Below are 8,162 nucleotides of genomic sequence, written 5' to 3' on the forward strand. Positions count from 1 at the left end.
CCTGGAAATAACTTTCTGAGCAGGCTATGACATTTTTCCTTCAAAGGATATAAACAAATGTTTGTAAAAGTAAAACCATGCCAGTCAGCCACATGGACAGAGTTTGTAAAATAGAGATGACTTACCACTTCATGGAGCTCTGAGAGTAAAGGGCATAGTCTCTAGACCTATCACCAGGCAGCTGTGAGGACATCATGGGCAAAGGAAGACCATTTCCTTCTGAATAGCCTGATCCTGACCTCAAGAGGCCAGAAAAACCACAGTATCCCCCCTTTGGCTCAGGCTCTTCAGTCATAGGGCTCAGTGACCAGCTGGAATCAAGAGACTTAAATGTCTTCAGACCTCAGGAGACTATTGAGCCTCTGAAAGAAACCGGGATGTTATTTTCTCCTCCCTGCTGGTGCCCCGCCTTTGATTTCCTGGTGCCCTTAGACAGAGGTCCCCTTGGCTACATCCGATAAGTAAACTAAATTGCTGCTGTTGTGAGTGATAGGAAGGGAGTAATTTCAGGGCATGGAGAACACCAATCCTTTACTTCTGACATTAGCTCTATGAATAGGTAGCAGAAGAGTGTCTGTTGCTACCAGGAGACTTGAGTGTCTTGGCCCTCAAATGTAGCGTGTTACCAACAATGGCAGAAAGCCACTCCCTCCTCAACTAATACAGGGACCTGAAGCCAGCATGTGGTATGTGTTAGGGCTTTTATTGTCATTTCTTTTTTATATTAAAGAAGACAGGCAAGATGACTCTTATTTAATTATTTATTTATTATTTATTTGTGTGTGTGAGAGAGAGAAAATGGGCACGCCAGGGCCTCCAGCCACTGCAAACAAACTCCAGACGCATGCGCCCCCTTGTGCATCTGGCTAACGTGGGTCCTGGGGAATTGAGCCTCCAAGTAGGGTCCTTAGGCTTCACAGGCAAGTGCTTAGCCATTATTGTCATTTCTGAAATGACATGTCGTGTGCTTGGCTTGGGGGATTCCAAGAGAGGATTTTGAGAACATGGAAGTCATATGATGATACAGGTTGGGAAGGAAGTTGAGAACCGAGGGGGGCAGAGATGGATGCTTGTGCCCTTGAGTATAAGGCTTCCCTGGGCATTCATACAGAGGAGAGTAAGGACTGTGCAAGCAGCTAGCAATGATTCATACTGGGACACTTGGGGCAGCCAAGGCAGTTCTGAGAAGGATCAAAAGGAGAAAAAAATCCCTGTGATGATGAGGAGGTGACATCAAGTCGTGTGGAAAGGGTATTGTGAGTAGGTCAAGTTTAACCCACACTGAGAATGGGGTGAGGAAAGGAAAGCAAGTCACCTGGTTCTGGGAGGAACAAAGGGAAAATAAGAAAGAGTGGGTGCTCTGTGGAAAAGAGCTGAATCGAAGACAGGAAAGTTTAACGGAAAAAAAAAATGTAGATGGATGAATAGCTCTCAGGTTACTGACTCTGGACCTGTCATCAACGTAATCTGGTAACCTGTCCCACCTATTGGTATAATATTTATAACTCTGATTTTAGTGGCATCCTTGGTATGTTTAAAGATGTATCTGAGTGGTGGATGAAGAAACTGGACCTATCAAAACATAAATAGATAATGAGGAAACTATTAAAAGAAAAATAAACATAACAAGAGCCCAGATAAGCACACAACTAAATATGCAAAACCACAGAGCAGGAAGGGAAATGTAGGTTAATGTGGTGGGAACCAGGGCTGTGATGACTTCCCAGCAAGCCTTCTCTTTTCCTGGTGAAAGACCCTGGGAAGCTCTGTCTTCCAGTGGCAGTGGCCACAACTAGGATCAGAGACAGCTGTGTCTGCTCTCCAGCCTCTTGCAGCTGGGTGACTTGGAGCCACATGAGGACATTAGGAAACATGAATGAGTCAGTGGAGGAAGTTCACTAGAAAGACAAAATAGAGTCATGAATGTACACACCACTCATTAGATGGCTAAATGGAAGGAAAAGTAAAACAATACCACACATCTTATATGCTATCTGGTACAGAACCATGTACAAAGGCAAAGCACTATCCTGAAAATTTGGAGTAACTCCAACTTCAATTCACATGACCTCCTCTTTCAATATTATTTTATCTTGGCTTGATTGCCAGCATTCTTCCTACTCCCTCTCAAACAATGAGAGTTTGAAACATCTGAATTGGAAGGACAGAAAGGCAAACATGTACAGACTTTTCTCATTTTATAAACAATGCACAAAGCAATCATTTACATCACATTTATATTGCACTGGATGTTATAAATAAATAATCCATTGATGAGTTATATAGGACAATGTGTGTAGGCTACATGTAAATATTATGTCACTGTACAGAAGGGGCTTAAGCATCCATTGATTTTGGTATCAGTGAAGGGTCCTGGAACCATTTGCTTGCAAATACCAAGAAATGATCGCATTTTCAAATGGTTTATTTTCCAATTGTTTATTTTCTATGCTGGGATGTTTACTTTTAGGAGCCACAAATATATTTCTACTTTTATGTGAATTTGAGAATAATAATTATGTTTTCTATGCAAGAAGTTTTTTGGCTTTTTGAAGATTTTTCTGAGAATCCAAAGCTAAGATTTCACATGTCTGAAAAATACATATCTTGTCAAAAAAATAGAAAGAAGAAGAAAAGCTTACAGCTATGAATAACTCACAATGCATGTTCTCTTTACCATTCCAATGTCTGAATTCACCATGTAGTCGCAGACTGGCCTCCAACTCACAGTGATCCTCCTACCTCTGCCTCTCAAGTGCTGTCAACCCCCCTTTTAATCTAAAAGCTATCACTTTGTGCTTTTGATCCCTGCTACTTATAGATCACCCACTCATTCAACAAACTTTCATAGGGTACCTACTATGTGCCTACAGAGGCAGAAATCTAGACCTTCATGGAACTTATATTCAACAATGAAAACAAAACAACAAAAGTAAGGCAATGTAAGCTGATAGGAAAGATGGCTTATAGGAGAAAGTAAAGGAAGGAGAATAGAAAGAGTAGATAGTTCAGTAGTGAGAAACCTCACTGAGATGATGGAAAGGAAAGTAGCAAATGATTAGGACCAACAAGTAATGACCACTTTCTCACTTTCCTGTTATAGCATTTTCCTGTCAGGGGAGTAGAAAATATTCTGAGTGATAATCTTAACAATAGCTGTATAGATGACACAGATATTAAGTCATATTTAATTAGCTCTCACTTTTAAAAACAAAGAATACAGTACAGTATTTAATTGTTAGCATATTGCTTTCAGCTTCTAATCTGCCCTTGTTCTGTGATTCTAGAGCTGGGCCCTGTGAACATGTCTCAGTGCTAGTTGGAGTAGAAGGCATGGGAAAGTCACAGGCAGAAGAAAGGCCTTCTCTTTATGGTTCCAGGATTCTGTTTTGTTTGGTCCTTTGGACTGATTTGCCACTGTTGGATGAACATATGTGGTACCAACCTTCAATGAGCTTAGTAAATATCACATGATATGTTCAATATAGTTTGAATGTGTCTCCCAAAGTTTCATGTCTAGGGAACTTGGTCCCATTGTGGTGATGTTGGGAGAAGGTACTGTATAGCTATTTCCTCTAGATTGAAATATTCCCTTCTGAGAGGACCAGGGAGCCTCAGCAGACTCATGAAATCTACAAGAAACTAAAACCTCAGAGGCTCAGGAAACTTAACAGGACTCACTAAGTCCTTCTCTGAGGGTATAGAAGCAATAAACAATTCTTGTGAGAGAGGGGAGTCTCCACTGGTGCTGCCTCAAACTGCAGGAAGATAAGGGATACAGTTTTAGTCATTGCTCATGTTTGAGAAGACTTTTTAGTAATACAGCTGTCCAAGTCATCCAAATTCCTAGAAGTAACCTCAGTAAACTCCTGAGTTCAGAAAGCTGGACTTTAGTGGGATCATTTCTTTGGTCTGTTTTGTTTGAAGATTTAACAGTTGTTGCCATCTCCCTAGTAAATATCAGACACTTAACAGGTCATGGGCAGAGAGCGCTCTTCATGTTATACAGCAAATAGAGAGAGAAGATACCAGGGAGCACGTATGACCTACAAAAGCATTCTCAGTCACCTACTTCCTGCAGTGAGATCCTACTTCCCAAACAGTTTCCACGACCTCCCACAATAGCATCACCAGCCAGTGATCAACTCCTTAACTCATAAGCCTATCTAGGGCATTTCATATTCAAACCATAACACAGCAGCATGCAGGAGGCCTCAAATGCCCATTTTCCTGTGAATCTCACTGGTATAACTGAGGCAGTTTCCTATTCTATGGCTCTAAGATGTCCTACCTCAGTGGGTTGTTGACGGTATAAGGGTTCCTCTCTCTAACAAGGCTTGATTCAACCTGAGAAGAGGACATATTTGAGACAGTTTCCTGCACTATGGCTCCAACCTGCTCCACCTCAGCAGACTTGCTGACCACATAATGGCTCCCCTCTCTAACAAGGCTTCATTCAACCTGAGAAGAGGGCATCTCTGGAGTCCATTCCTTCTTCAGGTGCTCTGCCTCAGCCTGCAGACAGTGGCTTCTCCCTGCAATGCCGTTCTGAAATTCCTTAGAGGTCTCCTTGTTCTCTTTAGTAGTTCAGGCCCTTTCAGTGTGGTGGTTTGAATCAGAAAATATTCTCCATAAATTCATGTGCTTTTTAAAAATAAATTTAGACTTTTCTGTCTTTGATATGAAGGAACTTAATGCTACAGATTTTCCCTTAGGACTGCCTTTATTGTGTTCCACAAATTCTGGTATGATGTGTTTTCATTATCATGTAATCCTAGAAATTTTACAATTTTCTTTTTAATTTCTTCCATGACCCCTTCATTGTTTAGTAGTGAGTTGTTCTGTCTCTAGGAGTTGGTGTATTTGTTGTTGATTTCTAGACTTAATGCATGTGGTCAGATATACTACAGGGAGTTATGTCAATTTTCCTAAATTTATGCAGGCATACTTTATGCCATAATATATGATCTATTTTAGAGAATGTTCCATTAGCTTCTAAGAAGAATAAGTTTTCTGTAGAATTAGGGTGGAATGTTCTATAGATGTATATTAGGTCTAATTGACCTATAGTGTTGTTAAGCTCTATCATTTTCCTGCTGATTTTCTACTTGGATGATGTCTTTATTGATGATAGTGGGGTATTATTTCTGATTTGTTATCAAGTAGATTTAGCTTTATAAAATGTGACACACCTGTGTTTGGTGCATATGTTTATGATTGTGATATCCTCTTGTTGGATCATTTCCTTGAGTAAAACCTGACTTTCTTTGTCTCTTTTGATTAGTTTTTGTTTGAAGTCTATTTTGACAACAAAATAGTATGGCAACACCTGCTTGTTATTTTCATCTGTTTGGAAGATTATTTTCCATCCTTTCACGCTAAAGAGGTGTATATCTTTGACAGTAAGATGAGTTTTTTGTAGACAGCACATAGATGGGTCCATTTTTCTGACCAAGCCAGTTAACTTGTCTTTTGATTGGCAAATTGAGACCATTGATTTTTGGAGTTACAATTGTGAGGCCTAATTTAATTCCTGTCATACTATAGGCTTTTTGGGTTCGGTACTGTGTTGTTTTACACATTTTTTAATCTGTTCCAGTTTTGGTTATTGTTTTTTCCTCTTGTGGGATCTTGATATTAGTTGTTAGAATCTTCTATGTGGAGTATTTCCTTATTATTGTAGGGCTGGGTTTATATTCATGTATTCATAAAGATGGCTTTAATGATGAAAAGTTTTCCTTTCACCTTTCTATTATGAAGTATACTTTTTCTGGGTATAGTAGTTTGGCTTGGCAGTCATAGTCTCTCAAGGTTTAGAGCACTCCATTCCAAGCCATTCTGGCTCTTAGAGTTTCCATTGAAAATCAGAGGTCATTCTGGTAGGATTACCTTTGTATGTAATGATCTGTTTTTCTCTTGTTGTTTTTTGCACTCTCTTTGTTTTCATTGTTTAGCATTTTAACTATAATATGACATGGGGAGTTGCTTTTTTGGTCCTGTCTATTTGGTATTCTGTAAGCTTCTTGTATTTGGATGGGTCTCTCTTTTGCAAGGGTGAGGGAATTTTCTTCAATAATTTTGTTGAAAATGTTCTCTATGCCTTTGGCCTTTATTTCTTCTTCTTGTATGCCCACAATCAAGATATTTGGTCTTTTTAGTGTATTCCACAACTCCCTCATATTCTGTTCACATGATTTTTGAACCTATCAGTTGTTGGACTCCCAATATAATTCTTCTGTCTTGTCTTCAAGTTCTGAAATTCTATCCTCAACATGATCTACTCTGTTTATGTGTCTTCCTAGGGAGGTTTTTAAGAAGGCTATTTGACCAGATGTGGTGGTGCACACCTTTAATCCCAGAACTTGGTAGGTAGAGGTAGGAGGATTGCCATGAGTTTGAGTCCACTCTGAGACTACAGAGTAAATCCCAGGTCAGCCTGGGATAGAGCAAGACCCTATACTGAAAAACAAAACAAAAGTATATTAAGAAGGCTATCTGATTTTTATTTTCTATTGGTTTTTTCTGCTTCATTTTTTTATCCCTTTATTGAGTTCCATTTTTAGATCTTGATTTGACTTTTTGATTTTTTTCTTGGAATTCATGCCTGCATTTTATTATTTCCTCAGTAAGCTCAATCTACTGGTTGTTAAAGTCAGCTATTTGTTGACTCACATTCAAATTATCTGTCTATTGAGATGTCTCTGATTTTCTTCTGTCATGTTGAGACAAGAAGTAAGAGCTGTGTGCTGTTGATGATTCTCTTATATTTCATTTATATGATTGTTGGTTCTTTGATGATGATTTCCAGTTCCATCATTTGTTTGTTTATGGTCTCACTAATTTTATTATGTTTGCATGTTTTTCATTATGGGATTCTATGTCTGGAGCATCTTCTGTGTTTTCACTGGAGGCTTCCATTAAGAGGCTAGGTATTCTTTTTTTTTCTTCTCAATTTTTATTAACATTTTCTATGATTATAAAAAATAGCCCACGGTAATAGCCTCCCTTCCCCCACTTTTCCCTTTGAAATTCCATTCTCCATCATAACCCCTCCCCATCTCAATCAGTCTCTCTTTTATTTTGATGCCATGATCTTTTCCTCCTCTTATGATGGTCTTGTGTAGGTAGTGTCAGGCACTATGAGGTCATGGATATCTCTTTTCAGATGGCAATGACCTTGGGACAACTCAGAAGGTTTCATAGTGCTGGAAAGAAGTGACTGGAGTACTGAGTAACATCTTGATCACACCTTCCAAGGCTCACGGTCTAATGCGGAAGAGGTGGCGGAAAGAATGTAAGAGCCAAAGGAAGGGTAGGACTCCTTACAACATGCTCCCTCCAGACATAAAATGGCCTGGATATCCATGATCTTTCATAGTGCCTGACACTACCTACACAAGGCTAGGCATTCTTGATGAGGATCTGTTGACTTGATGTCTTACATTGATTGTTTTGCTTTGGGGTTTGTCTATCTCTAGCTTGACCTCTTTTTTATATTTATGTGCAAGCAAAGAGACAGAGAGAAAGAGAGAGGGAGAATGGGCACACTAGGGTCTCTAGCCACCAGAAGTGAATTCCAAATGTATGTGTCACTTTGAGCACCTGGCTTTACATGGGTACTTGGGAATCAAACCCAGGTCACCCAGATTGTTACCTTTGCAGGCAAGTGTCTTAACAGCTAAGTCATTCCTCCAGCCCTAGCTTGACCTCTTATTGTTTGAGACAGTGGTACTTGTTCCACTTGTAGCCCCTCAGTTGTATTACCAAGTCAGCTTTTGGTTAAGGGGGAAATGTGGAGAAGTTTTCTGCCTGCTTGCCCTGGATAACCTAGGCTTAAGCAGGATCTTCTTTGTGTGTATCACCTCCAGGTGAGTCACAGTGTGGCCCTAATCTGCTTTGCTTGCTTGCTGTCCAGGAAATGCTCTTTTTTCCCCCATACTATTTACTATCTGAGAGGCGTGATCTGCACTGGGGTCCTGTTGGGCACAGAGCTGATGCCCCAGGCCTGATAAGCAGGTTGCTCTGAATTGAGGTGTCATGGATAGGATCTAAGGGGAGCACACTCACCAAGGGATGACTTCCTCACCTTGCTTCCCAGTTGTCCCTTGCTGTGCAATTAGCCACAAATGGTGTAGGTGCTAGCATTGCAGCCATAGGCTTGG

At 40.1% G+C, this 8,162-nt stretch overlaps 1 protein-coding gene across 1 annotated transcript in view; it reads right to left on the minus strand.

Moving 5' to 3' along the window:
- The window catches only part of LOC101617326 (C-C chemokine receptor-like 2), a 1,822-nt gene extending 1,492 nt beyond the window's left edge, over positions 1 to 330 (minus strand). The window contains exon 1 of the mRNA XM_045136931.1: positions 126 to 330. The gene's annotated coding sequence lies outside the window, so the exon portion shown is untranslated. The remainder of the gene's footprint in view (positions 1 to 125) is intronic.
- Positions 331 to 8,162: the final 7,832 nt, after the last annotated feature.

Source organism: Jaculus jaculus, chromosome 17, assembly GCF_020740685.1.
Source record: "Jaculus jaculus isolate mJacJac1 chromosome 17, mJacJac1.mat.Y.cur, whole genome shotgun sequence".
Lineage (NCBI taxonomy): Eukaryota > Metazoa > Chordata > Mammalia > Rodentia > Dipodidae > Jaculus > Jaculus jaculus.